The sequence below is a fragment of the Herpailurus yagouaroundi genome, unplaced genomic scaffold (genome assembly GCF_014898765.1).
Source record: "Herpailurus yagouaroundi ecotype Mexico unplaced genomic scaffold, PumYag 166, whole genome shotgun sequence".
Taxonomy (NCBI): Eukaryota; Metazoa; Chordata; class Mammalia; order Carnivora; family Felidae; genus Herpailurus; species Herpailurus yagouaroundi.
In genome coordinates this window covers 20,302,355-20,317,378 of record NW_024412407.1, presented here as the reverse complement: position 1 = coordinate 20,317,378, position 15,024 = coordinate 20,302,355, and the positions used below count along the sequence as shown (strand labels likewise).

Here is a 15,024-nt window from a genome sequence, read left to right as displayed (position 1 = left end):
CAGACTCACAAACCATGAGATCATGACCTGAGCTGAAGTCGGCCACTTAACCGACTGAGCCACCCCAGCACCTCAAAATGTAATTGCTTTTTAAATCAATTAAGAGAAGAGCAGAGAAGAAATATTCAATTATTTTGTCTTTTAAAACTACCCACATGATTAACTTTACTGGCATGTTTTGTTTCTTCATGTCGATTGAGTCATTTTCTGATTTTACTTGTTTTAGCCTAAATGTACTTCTGTTACTATTTACTGTAACTTGTGTCTGCTAACAAAGAATTTATCTTGAAAGAGCTTTAGTTTCATTTTCAATCTTTAAAGATAATTTTCTATCTTTGAAAGCTTGTTTTTTGTTTTCTTTTGTTCGATATATATTTCTTGTGAGACAGACTTTTTCTTTAGTTTCAGCACTTTGAAAATGTCATCCCATTCCCTTCTCTCTTTCATTGTTTCTGATGAGAAGTAAGCTGTTAGTTTTTTTGTGGTTATCTTGTATATGATGAATCATTCTTCTACTGTTCTCAGAATTGTTTTTGTCTTTCAACATTTTGACTATAATATGTCTGGGTATGTATCGCTTTTAGTTTTTCCTACATGGAAGTCACTGAGCTTCTTATATGTGTATATTGTATTTCATCACTGTGGGAAGTTTTTAGCTATTATTTCTTTAAGTATTTTTTATTCTCTTCTTTCTTTGTGTTACTTTCATTGTATATGTGTTGATTCACTTAATAGTGTCTCACATTTTTCTGAGGCTTTATTCATTTTTCTGTATTATTTAAGTGCTGTAGTTTAGATTCCATGGTCTTTATTGATATTTCTTCAGATTTACTGATTATGTCTTCTCTCAGTTCAAACCTACTGTTTAAAACCTCTGTGAAGTTTTTCATTTTTGTTTCACTTTTCTTCTCCAGAATTTCCTTTTGTTTCTCTTGTATAATTTCCCTCTTTGTTGATACTGTGTATTTTATGAGATGTTATTTAATTGTTTAAGCATGGTATCCTTTAGTTCTTTAAACATTTTTATAATTGGTGCTTTGAAGTCATTTTCTGGTCCAGTCTAATATCTGGGCCACATTAAAGGTAGTTTTTACTGACTACTGTTTTTCCTGTATATGTGATGCAGTTTCATACTTCTTTCCATGTCTAGTAATTTTTTACTGAAAACTAGACATTGTATATGAATTGTAGTAGCAATTTTGTGTTTTCCAATCCTCAGGAAACTTTGTGTTTTTGTTTGATCATTTAGTGAAGTCTGTTTCTTTTGAATTGTGCAACTTCTGTTTGCTAGACAGAGCAAAATGGACATTCACATACTTATTCTGACTACCAGAAATGACTGTTTTAAAGCCATGGTCTCTTTAACTATTTCTTTCCTGATTTCCGTTTTGTGATTCTGACTTGTCTCTATTTTATCGTATCTTGCTGTTAGTTTCTGCTAATTTCTAGTTGATTGCTGTATGGTTCTGACAGTGCCCTAGAGTATCCACTGATCCAGTTATAGACTAGTTATAGATCATTCCTTTTGGCAGAAATGGTTTGTGTGCCAGAGCCTCGCTGTAACCTGTCATAGAACCTATAGACAATGCATAGGCCCTGGAAGAGTAGGATACTTAATTTGCTCTTTATTGGTTTCCTCACCCAGATCCCTTTCACAGCTGGAGCTGTGTATGAGGGAAGGAGGGTAAGTACTATTCTGCTACATGGTTGCCACTGTTACTCAGTAGATATCTTCTATGACATGGAGTTCACAAGGATGGGATAGTCCAGTGTTTATAGCTGTTAAATATCTCTGTAATAGTTCTCTTGCTTCAGCAATGTAGGAGAGATGGGAACTGGCATTTGACTTCTGAGCTCAACTGAGCAGCTGTCCTGCAGTCAGAGCTGTGGAGGAAAGGAGGATTGCATTTTTTACCAGCTGCCTATTTATGTGATATAAGTCTTCTGCAGCATGGAGCTGTGGAAAATAGGATCTATTAATGTTCACCAGCTGCCAAGACTACCAGGAATAGTCTTTTACACTAATAGATTGGGGATGATGGGAACTGTCACTCAGCTGCTGAGCCTGCTGAAACAGTTCTGCAGGGCTCAGCTGTGGGTGGATGCACGAAGTCCCTAGAGTTTAGTATCATAGTTTCCCCTCTGTTCCTACCAGGTTTCTATAAACTTCATTGAATAAGTATTGCTCAATTTATTGTAAGCCCTTTGATAAATCTCCAGAGACTTTGAATGATTGTTTTTGCTTAAAAGATACCTATCTGGGGTAGAGGTTTCTCTGAACTCCTAATATCATCATTCCAGAAGTCCCACCCCACCCCCTCTTATATCTTTTCATCCATATTAAAATAGTGGTTACTTATTATATATGTTCTTCATTTAAAAATTATTATCTTAGGATCAGTGAATAGTTGGGCGTCATGGCATTTTTTTGTATTTCTCACTGTATTAATAAGAGTTAAAGATTTGTTTACATCGTCTTGTCATATATGAGTACCTCGACCCTTGGATCATTGCTGATTTCTTGTTCTAATGCTTTTCTAAAATGTGATACCTTTTTTATGTGATTAAATTCTAATACTCTGCCTCTTAGGGATTTTAGAATGTTTCTGGGTTTTGTTTCAGCAAATTACCATGGATTCAAATATTAATTTAAAGCTTAATAATTTAAATATGAGTTGTACTTTTACATTGGTAATCAAATAAAAGAAAAAAAAACCTTAATTTCCAATTCATTTGGTTAGCAGACTTTGTGTGCCTAAGACCATTCAAATGAAATAGCACTTTTTAAAGCTCCCAAATGATGTGACCAACAGTTTGTGATTTTAAAACAGAAATAAGCTACATTATAATTTAAACTTTTCACAACGAATTGAAAATTCTGTTTTACCTTTAATTAGCCTCGTGTAGACATACCTTGGAGGTACTGTGGATTTGATTCCAGACCAGCACAATAAAGTGAATATTGTAATAAAATGATTCAAATGAATTTTTCATTTTCCTATTGCATATAAAAGTTATGTGTACACCATGCTGTAGTCTGTCATGTGTGCAATAGCGTTGTGTCAAGAAAATATACATACCTCAATTAAAAAATACTTTATTTCTAAAAAATGCTTACCATCATTTGAGATTTCAGCTAGCTGTAATTTCTTTTCTTTTAAGTTTACGTATTTATTTTGAGAGAGACAGAGACAGCGCAAGTGGAGGAGGGGCAGAGAGAGGGAGGGAGACAGGAGAATCCTAAACAGGCTCCCACTGTCAGCACAGAACCTGACATGAGGCCTGAACTCACGAAGCTGTGAGATCACAACCTAAGCCGAAACCAAGAGTAGGGTGCTTAACAGACTGAGCCACCCAGGCGCACCTAGCCATAATTTCCTTTTGCTGGTGGAAGGTCTTACCTTGATATTCATGGCTGCTGACTGATCAGGGTGGTGGTTGCTGAAAGTTGGAAGGCTGTGGCAATTTCTTAAAATAAAACAGCAGTGAAGTTTGCCACATCAACTGACTCTTCCTTTTATGAATGGTTTCTCTGTAACATGTGATGGTGTTTGATAGCATTTTACCCATAATAGAACTTGTTTCAAAATTGAAGGTAGTCCTCTCAAGCCCTGCCACTGCTTAATCAGCTAAGTTGACCTAATATTCTAAATCCTTTCTTGTCATTTCAACAATTTTGACAGCATTTCACCAAGAGTAGATTCCATCTCAAGAAACCACTTTTCTGTGCTCATCCATAAGGAGTCACTCCTTATCTGTTAAAGTTTTATCATGAGACTGCAGCAGTTTAAATATAATAATAATGAAAAAGTTTGAAATATGAGAATTACCAAAATAGGAGAGAAAGACATGAAGTGAGCAAATGCTGTTGGGAAAATGGCGCTGGTATACTTGCTTGATGCAGGGTTGCCACAAACCTTCAATTTATAAAAATGCAGTATCTGAAGTGAAATAAGATGAAGCACAATAAAGCAAGGTATATACGTGTATTCAGTGGATTAGCTGACCATATCAAATTGGAATTCAGTTCTTTTAGTAAATCCTTATTCATACAACTTCAAACCATCCATTACAGGAACTGGGTGAAGAATATCTACAATCCAATTACATAAACAACTTTGAGATCCAAACCTATTTTGTACTATTGTGTATTGCACACTCATATTCTTATCTTTTTCTAACTTTAATAATGATATGTAATAATTTATATGTTTTTATTCTATGAATTCCCCAAAGAGGATTGCATTTCTACAAAAATTTCTACTTTAAGACAGCCACGTACTTCTGTTGGTAGAGATAACTGATTATTTTAAAATCAGACAAACTTGATCAAAGCCCCAGCTCTGGTACTTCATAACAATGTGACCTTGGGAAGTTCCTTACATATGAATTCTAGTTTCCTCATGAATATAAATGAGGGAATAAACCATAGAACCTATTCATAGGAGTATTGGGATGATCCAGTAAGACAGTGTATATTGCTTGGCTGATAATAATGCTGTTAATAAATATTAGTTATTACATATATCACTGTTTTCCCAGCTTTTTAGCATAGCAATTTCAATGCATTATTATTATCTTACAGCTGATTATTAGTTTACTTTTCAAAATGACACAATGTGAAATCTTCTTTCAATTTTCTTTTTAGAAATATCCACTTTAAGGGCAAGAGATTGTGGACCAGCCCTTCATATTCCTGGGCTCCTGTTAAAAAGCCAGCGTTCTTTTGTTCATTTAGAAAGTAAATAACTTGCTCCAGATTGATGAAAGGGACATGTGAAATTCTGTTAAAGTACAGCAGAAAACAAAGCTAAAATTAAGCTAATGTGCTATATATGCCAACTTTTCCCATAATGTTTACTTAATTTTCTTTACTTTTTCTTTTATGTCATGATTTTTAAAATCTTTTATTCTGATAGTTAACAGCAGTAAAGTAAATGTAGATCTTGGAAGGCTTTCCATAGGAGCATGCCACATCAAAGATTGTTTACATAAGAATTTTCCTTTACTTGTTTAATTGTGCTTTTGTCTTGAAATTGTCATTCTTCATGGTACACACTGGCTCAGACTTCACAGTTCTTTCATGTCTGTAGTTTTCTCTATCAAGGATTACTATCCAAGATGTAGACTATCTTAATTTTTTTGAAGATAACAAGCAGCTGTATTACTGTGAGCACTTTTTGTTTAAGTTGTCCTTAACAGTTGTCACTGTCAGGATTTCTTAATCCATTGGTTCTCACCTTTTTTTCGGCACATAATAAATTACTTGTGATGCTTTTTTGAAATGCATATGCCAAGGCAGATTTCCTCTCTGGAAATTCTAATTTGATGTTGATAGGATCCTAGTATCTATATTTTCTTAAAGTTCTAAAAGTCATTCTGCTACCCTCTCAGGGGCAAGTTATTCATTGTCTTATCCCTTCATATTTATTTGCCTGTCAAACTATTCTATTTCAACCTGTTTCCGTGTTTTCCCCATTTTTGTCATCTAATACTGAACCTGCCAAGGTTGTGTATATGTGTGTGTTTCCCATTGAAATCACTGGGAAATTCTTCTGTAGAATAAAGATGAGAGATACTCTAACAGAGTTTAAGTGACTTTAGGATGGACTACTCTTTGATTTTGAAAATTAAAAAGGTAGCAAAAGTTTTAGCTATAACCAAAAAACTCGGATTTATTCTACATTAATTTTTTTTTCAACGTTTATTTATTTTTGGGACAGAGAGAGACAGAGCATGAACGGGCGAGGGGCAGAGAGAGAGGGAGACACAGAATCGGAAACAGGCTCCAGGCTCCGAGCCATCAGCCCAGAGCCTGACGCGGGGCTCGAACTCCCGGACCACGAGATCGTGACCTGGCTGAAGTCGGACGCTTAACCGACTGCGCCACCCAGGCGCCCCTACATTAATTTTTTTAAACTTATGTCTTGGTTTTGCCAATGTGGGATTAGTGATCATAGTAAGGAAGAGGGACTTCCAAAGGTAGTCCAAAGTTAGAGGGACTACCAAATATATGGAAAAAATACAGGTATATTTGCTAAAATAGATTTAATTCTGTAACTTAAGGAATAAGATGTCTTATTTTTTTTTAAATTTTTTTTTAACGTTTATTTATTTTTTTTGAGAGAGAGAGAGACAGAGCATGAATGGGGGTGGGTCAAAGAGAGAGGGAGACACAGAATCTGAAACAGGCTCCAGGCTCTGAGCCATCAGCACAGAGCCCGACGCGGGGCTGGAACTCACGGACCGTGAGATCATGACCCGAGCCGAAGTCGGACGCTCAACCCACTGAGCCACCCAGGCGCCCCATGATGTCTTATTTTTTAAAAGAGAAATTATCTCACTTTCTCCACCTCTTACACAGATGTGTTTGTTTCTTTTTTATCTCTTTAGAAGTATCTCAATATATATCTATTCAGTTAATGCACTGGATATAAGCACTTGAGCTAAAGCTATTTTATTTTATTTTATTTTATTTTATTTATTTTTTTTTCAACGTTTATTTATTTTTGGGACAGAGAGAGACAGAGCATGAACGGGGGAGGGGCAGAGAGAGAGGGAGACACAGAATCGGAAACAGGCTCCAGGCTCTGAGCCATCAGCCCAGAGCGTGACGCGGGGCTCGAACTACGGACCGCGAGATCGTGACCTGGCTGAAGTCAGACGCTTAACGACTGCGCCACCCAGGCGCCCCGAGCTAAAGCTATTTTAGATGCTGACACATTCTTAAAATGACTTTTCTTTTTATCCTAAATAACTTTTGGGAAGAATTTTCCAAAGGAAGTAGTAGTTGACTCAGTGTGTTAAAGTTCAAAGCTGGAACTATTGCTAACATGGCTGTTACAGTGAGTGGAAAGTGCTCAAGAAATTAAATTCAGCATATTGCTTTTATTTTATCTTACTTTGAGTCTTATTCATTAAAACTTCCAATTTGACACAAATAAGATATGAACATATTTCTTGGTTAACAGTTTTGTTTTACTACTGTATAGAGACAATGACAACAGGCTCCTCCCCCCTTCCTTGTGTGTGTGTGTGTGTGTGTGTGTGTGTGTGTGTGTGTGTGTGGTGTTTGTTTTAAGGTAGAACAGTTAGAAAAGGAGTTTTCCCTTGTGAATTTTTTCTATACAGAGTTTTTTATTTCATCCTGAATTTACATTTACAAGTTATTTTCTTGGTTCTGTCACAATTTGTGTATTTTTTAAATTAAATTATACTCTGTTTTTATTGTTTAAATGTAAGGAACTTGGATATTTTTCAAATCATAGCAGATAAGAGAAGCATTGAAACTTATTGAATTTTGACCTAGTTGACAGATTAGCAAAAAATGGTGTATAGAATAGCCTGAGGGGCACCTGGATGGCTCAGTTGGTTGAGCGTCTGGCTCTTGACTTTGGCTCAGGTCATGATCTCACAGTTCATGAGTTCAAGCCCACATCAGGCTCTGTGCTGACAGCACAGAGCCTGTCTCTGTCTCTCTCTCAAAATAAATAAATAAACTTAAAAAAAAAGAATAGCCTAAAAAGGGGGCATTTAGGTGGCTCAGTTGGTCACGCATCCAACTCTTGGTTTCAGCTCAGGTCCTGATCTCATGGTTCGTGAGATCGAGCCCTGCATTGGGCTCTTCACTTACAGCATGGAGTCTGTTTAGGATTCTCTCTCTCCCTTTCTCTCTGCCTCTTCCCCCACCCTCTCAAAATAAATAACTAAACTTAAAAAAAAAAAAAAAAAAAAGGAATAGCCTGAAAAAGACAAAGAAGAAAATGTAGTTTGGTTTAGGATTTATATGCACACACCAAATAAATTATAACTATACTGATTTAAGATGTACTCTATGTTTCTTGGCCCTCTTGTGCCTAATCTAAACATTTTCTGTGTCCATTTTTTGGTGATACATAGTTCCTGGTCATCGCATTCTTCTTAAAGAGTTTTGTATACAGTCTTCTCAAAATCTGAAGCTTTCTTTTCTCATGCTGGTGTTTTGTGTACACATGTTTCAGCCAAAGTATATATACAAAACTTATCCTTACAGATATCCTTATAGATATCTACACATCTCAAGATATTTCTATTAAACTAGATATTTACACACAGACACACAGACACACACACACACACACACACACACACACACACCCATTCTTCTTTTAGTCTCTACTTCGGAAGCGTGATTGGTGTATTGATCTTTAATTCTGTGTATTACAAACCAGATGCTAAAACCCAAAGAGTGCTTGACACATTAATAGTGCTTGTAAATACCATTTTGACTACTTTAATGAGAAAATAAGAATGAGTAGATTCTTTCTAGTCTTAGAACATCTCATGAAGAGAATTTCTCATGTATTTGTTTTTTCTTCTTGTTACGTTCAAATATGAGTATTGAATCAGATATGCCAGAATTTTTATATATTAGGCACATGAATTTTCTGCTATTCATAGCAGATGCTGCAACATTTCTACATAAACTTAAGTTTTTCTGAAATTATCTTGATTAAAATTCTTGATATATTCATTTCCCATGTTAACCAACCTTGGTTTTATTGAAAGTGTCAGTCCTTTCCATTTTCTGTAAAGGTTGAGTATGCCTGAAATACCTTTTGGTAGGGATTGCTTTGAGTTTTAGCAGTGTACCATATGTTAAATGCCAGGCTGAAGTATCACATGCCTGCTGTATTCCATTTTTCAAAGCATCTACTTGCTAGTGTTTTATTTGAACTCTTAAGTTGTTTGTACTGTTTTATAAGGGAGAGCATATTACATTTAGGAGACTAGTTTTTCCCAGGGTGTAGAATTACTTGTATTGTATAAAGTTCTGCTCCAAGGAGGGGGAAACAACTTTGTTTTCTCTTCTTTTGATATTTTCCCTTGATTAAAGATTGCTAGCTTTTTGTGCAAAGAAGGGAGAAATAAATATTTAGGATGTGTGAGACCTGTTCTATATCTTTTTTTAAATTCCATTATTTTGTTAACCCAAAGGTATGAAATAAATTTATAGTTTCAGTTATTTGATCGAACAAGGATTCTCATAAATTCCAGCTTTTATCGTATGATCAGATTTTTCCTGGACAAATACGGATGTTTGCTGTTGCCAATAGACTTTGGCCTAACAGCATGCTAGATACTAGTGATTGGTTTGGAACTAACGACTTGGCTTGTCCATTCTTATCCCTCCCACCAAACTTAACCTCAGCAGAGGATTGAGAAAGTTTGGTAGTTGAGAATAGCTCTGTGTGCCTCTGAGTTTCTTGGGCTAAGCCAGAATTTTGCATGCAAGGCTATTCTTGTGGTTTTTCCAGCCATGCCAAAACCAAAAGGCGTTGGAAATCTTGCAAGAGAACTTGTTCTAATATAGATTTAAAGCTTGCTTTTTTATATTATGAGTGGTATATCAGCCTGAGAGTCACAGGAATAAAGGGTAGAATACTTCATACTGTATTGAGGATATAAATTTCAAATTTCTGCTTCAAAGCAGATATTGAAAAATACCTCCAAAGATTAAAAAAATGTAAATTTGTGGGATTTATGTAGTTAGTTGTTTCTTAAGACATGTAAGACCTGCCTTTTCCCCATTGGTTATTATTGGCTTACCTTCTAAAATGCATTTTGAATGCTGTGGGTTCAATTATATCACATCAGGTTAATGTATGTAACTAATGTTGATCACATTTGAAAATTTTATCAATATGAGTCCTGCACACCCAGATGTTGTTGATTCATTATAAGATTTTTGCCTATTATCATAAAAATATATTATTATCATAATAATAAAAAATATCAAAAATATTATCAAGCTACTCTATCATAAGTATCTTCCATTCATAATAATACTGTCTCTCCATATTGACCTGAATGAAGTTTGACCTATTCTCATGGGACTGAAAGTTTTTTTCCAAATTTTCCTTTTATCTAAGCTTATTAAATCGGTTTCTACATCTAGTAATAATGCTGGAAGAGTGATTATATTCTTTACAGAATATAATTTCTGTAACTATTCTAGTCAGTGTAATATATCAGTTATGTAGTTCTCATTCTCTCCTTATTCCAATGACCTGAATTGTCAGCAAGGTCTATCTGGATTCAGGCATTTTCAGTGTTAGTGCCTAAAAAGTGTTAGGGGAAAAATTGATGTGTGTGTTACAGATTTACTTTTATTAATTTTTATTCTTTTTCTTTTCTTTTCTTTTCTTTTTTGGTCACCAATATTCCAGTTAGTGAAAGACTGCATATCATAGTTCTTAGAGGCAGAAAAGTAAACTGATGAAAGTTTTTCTTATTCAATTTTTTAAATCCAAATGAGGATCTCTCACAAAAAGCTATTTTTAATTTTTTAAATCTTTTGCCTGTTTGAAAGGATACAAGAGAGGACTGATTACCTATATTCTTTGAATGATAAGACAGAGACTCTGAGGAAGGAAAGCAGAGATGTAATAGCCAGTGACATTTGGGACAGTAGCATCTTAAGATGTCTGTGACGTTTGTAATTAGTGTGCTACCCAATATCATAATAGAAGGCTGGTTTTGATTTTATATTTAAGTTCTTGTTAATCATCCGCTTCGGGGATACTTTATATATGAGAATATAGATTTTATACCAAGGATAAATTATCAGACCATAGGATTTACCCTATTATTTTCAAAGTTATTTTTTTTTGACAAGGTAACATATGTACGCATATGCAGTATAAAATTTGAAAGATATGGAAGCATCAAGTTCAAGGATTATTCTCTTTTCTTGCTTTAGCAATATATTCATGTAACCAAATGTTTTTAGTAATTAATCCATGGTAACAACCTAATGTAGGCCAATGTTCATCTAGCAAGCACCACTTTGTGCCATTTTCTAATGGTGAAATACTTCCATACCAGTTAGTATATTAATAATTCTTCTGAACCACTTTAATGATTTTGTTCCTTCCTCTGGGGCTTCTCTCTTACAGCATACAATCAAGCTGGAGCTTGGCATTGCAGGAGGTTTGGTATGTGCTCCATTACCGGGGATGGATTTCTGATTGTTTGGTGCCCAGTCTGGTTGATTTTAAATCTTTTACATATCACCTCACATATTTTCACTTCTGTAGAAAAAGAACCCAGTGAAAGTATTTTACCTTGTCATCAACATTATTCTCTTTATGATGGAAAAAAAAGCATAAAGGAAAATTTAATCTTCGTTAATAAGTCCTCTAATAAAATTGGTTTTAATGAAAACTCTAATCTCTCTCCATGTTGATGGCTTTACAGTGGGAAAACATTCTTTTCTAATCTTTGAGGTCTATATTTAATGAATGATGAATCTCGATTAATTTGGAGGAAAATGTTTCACTTTAATGATCTTAAATCTAGTAAATGAAAAAAAAATGTTGATCCTCACTTGTATTTACCTAGCATCAGTTATCATGAAAAGTAAGGAATTTAGTTCTCAGATACCAGCAAATGGTTAGAATAATCCTATATCGAAGTATCAACATAAAGAATTAAATTAGCATTCATAATTTCACAGAACTCCTTTGTCATTGGCAGAGAGGAAACTCTATTATTCTCCCCCTTTATTAAAGGTAAAAAAATCTTACGTAGAGAAGCATAGTACTTTTATCAAACACATAAGCAGAGGAAATTTTATATAAAAGCCAGGTCATTCAAAGTGTGATGCAGGGCTCTATTAAACCAGTTATACTGCCTCCTTGGAACATTAATGCATGTGTATTTAAGCCAAATATTTCTGACATTGAGATAGGTTTCTTTTTTCCCATGGTCTCTGATATTTCAGAAAATGAGACGCATAGTTTTTGCTGCAACCAGGTGCTCTGTTGTTTTAGTCACAATTCTTTTTTCTTTTCCTTCCCTCCCTCCCTCCCTCCCATCCTTCCTCCCTCCGTCTCTTTCTTTTCTTTCTTTCTTTTTCTTCCTTCCTTCCTTCCTTCCTTCCTTCCTTCCTTCCTTCCTTCCTTCCTTCCTTCAACTGTAGCTCTTACTCAAGTCACAAGGAACAATATTGTGGCATCTGAGGGTGAGGCATATCCATATGGCAGCTTTTCAGAAGTTTAAAGTATCTGGAGGCAGACATGCAGAGGCTCTGTGCTGTACTACTTAATTTTAGAAACTTCTTAATTTTAATGTGTTGTCCATGGCACAAAAGAAATTTTCACTGGGAGACTTTTGTGGTGTTTGAGGTAACAACTCTTATGTTACTAGAATCCCTTAACAACAAGGCCAACAGGAATGATTCCCTCTGTCCTGAAGATTTTCTTTGGCTTTCACAGCGTCCAAAGCACTTTATAACATGGCTAGACTATATTGAATTTCCATGTTTAGATCTACACCCATAATTTAACATTTTTCTTTTTGAATTATATAGTACTATTGTATGCAATTCAAATACATAGAAAAACCTGAGGATCACTGCAATTCCAAATACTTGAAATCTGTAGCAGGATACATTTTTTGTAGCCTCAACATGACCTTGTTAATTTTCCTTTTTTAAATGAAGGAAAAGGGAAAGAGAAATCTTTTGTTTTTTAATCCATTTTTTCCCATAATTTTAGGTAGTAGGGTTTGTCCTGTTTTTTAAAAAGAACTATGACCAAATTCATCACTATCACTCCTCAGACATACTTTCAAGAAAAGATGCACCTTCATTCTCCCCAAGAGAATGTTGAATTTACAGGACCTAACTTCTGCCAGCCAGGGTAGCAGGAGATCATGAACTTAAGCCTGAATTTGCATCCAGTTTTGAGTAAATGAAAGCCTTAAGTCCATACCGAAGTCTTTTCTATAGAGAGTTATACTTCCTAATCCTTCTTCCGTTGCACTTTTAAATCACCTCTCAATAATAGGTTTTAATCACATTATTTGTGATTAAATAATCACATTATCCCAACAAAATTTTCTAAAATATCTAAATATTGTTTTCAGAGATAGCCTGATGTTCTCTTCTAACACATCCATATGTATATATCTCAACTGGATTACTAGCTCACTCACCAGAGGCCATATATATATATATAGTATGTTTGATTTGTGATACATCAAACCTCCACACTACAGGTCATGAAAGCTATAGATTGATGTCTTAGGCCCCGAAATTGGCAAGAGATATTTTTGATTAGTCAAGAGTCATTGAACACTAAGACAAGTTGGAAACCAGGCTCAACATTTGGAGCCAAATTTAGTCAGCTGCCATCATTTGGACACTCTTGTCTTAATTTATAGTCTTTGTTGCCAATCTATTTATAAAATGGAGAAAGTTAAGTATTGTAAATGAACTGCATGCTAATGGAGTGTCCAGATGAAGTTCACGTATTACTTGCCAGATATACTTGTAAAATATCTATGGCACTTTTTTGTGAGAGTATGAAAAACACTCAGCTTGTTCTTATTAGGATTAACTCCTCATTACCAGAGAGGAAAATTGCATGACTCTTATTTATACTAAATAAAAAATGTTTTAGGCATGGTACATTAATTATAAGTTCCTAATATTATTGTATCTGAGCTGCCCACAAAGATCAGTGCTATGGATTTTTATTCTTTCACAAATTGTCCATTGGTGGAGAAAGTTTTAATAGCATTTGAGTGCTTTTGCTACTTTGCTTTGCTTTGTTCAAAGATATTTTAAAAAATGGTTTATAGATGCTTCCTTGTTTAAATCCTTTAAGGGTTTCTCTTCTCATTGCAATTAGAATAGAATTAAAATGCCTTTTGATGGTTCTCCATAGTTCTGGTCTTCTACCTACTTTTCTGATCTCTGATTCACTTTTCAGGCACAGGGTCAACAAGACCACAGTCCTTCTGGTAAGAAATTTGACCTGGTTAAGGATAAAAAGAAGTCTGGTGTAGCTATAGCATCTGATGGAATTCTCTGGTTCATATGATCCACATTGGCCTTTTTTCTAGTTCTTGAACTCATCAGCCTTATTTCTACCCTTGGACTTTGCATTTTTTCCTTTGATGGAAATGTTCTTCCCCCAGACATTTTATATGGCTGAACTTCTGTTCACTTGTGATATCTCAACTCTATTTGTGCCTCTCCACAGAGATCTTTCTTGACTATCCTTTTTAAAAATTGTCTTTTCCAGTATTTTTTTAAAAAAAATTTTTTTAACGTTTATTTTTGAGACAGAGAGAGACAGAGCATGAACGGGGGAGGGTCAGAGAGAGGGAGACACAGAATCTGAAACAGGCTCCAGGCTCTGAGCTGTCAGCACAGAGCCCGACGCGGGGCTCGAACTCACGGACCGCGAGATCATGACCTGAGCCGAAGTCGGCCGCTTAAACGACTGAGCCACCCAGGCGCCCCTGCAGTATTTTTTTAAATCCTGTCTTTTTCTTCATAGCCTGTAACATCAGAAATGGTTTACTGTCTAACGTCCAATCTTCCTTGTCTTCCCCGCTCTCTCTATCCCGTTGCCAATAATGTAAGTTCAGGAGAGTCAAGCTCATGTCTGTTTTGTTCACTCTGTATCCCCAGTACCTAGAGCAGCACCTAGAATAAAGTATATGTTCAATAAATATTAGTTGAGTAAATGAAGATTAAATAAATGATGAAGGGGCTGTAAAAATAGAGTAAGTGCTTAGTTGGTGAAGAGAAATCTGTTTCATCTGGTTAGAACAGCTAAGACAAACCAGGAACAAAGTGGGTGGATCTGAATTCAATTCCTTGTTCCGTGGAGTCATTTTATATGATTTTGGGCATGTTTCTTAACCTCAGTGCCTGTTTCTTTATCTGTGAAATAATGAGGTAGAGCCCATGGAAAAAAGGTGGCTGAATTGGTTGGTAAAATGACTGAGATTCATCATTTTTCCAAATGTATCTCAGTCAAGGAGGCTCTCCTTTTCAATAACAAACTTGCTTGCAATATGTTTGAAAAGCTGAGATAATATTATAAGATATGCTAATAGTTTAATGGCCTTGCAAAATTTAAAGTAATAGTTTGTTTAAAAAGAAAAAAAACATGAAAGTATCCCTTAAGAGTTTAATGTACTCATTTTGCAGATATCTTTTAGTTTTGCTTATTGTATTTTTAGTTA

The 15,024-nt window shown here is 35.2% G+C and overlaps 1 protein-coding gene across 24 annotated transcripts in view; it reads left to right on the top strand.

Moving 5' to 3' along the window:
• CCDC91 (coiled-coil domain containing 91) overlaps positions 1-15,024 on the top strand; it is a 364,937-nt gene that overhangs the window by 202,698 nt on the left and 147,215 nt on the right. The window lies entirely within an intron of this gene.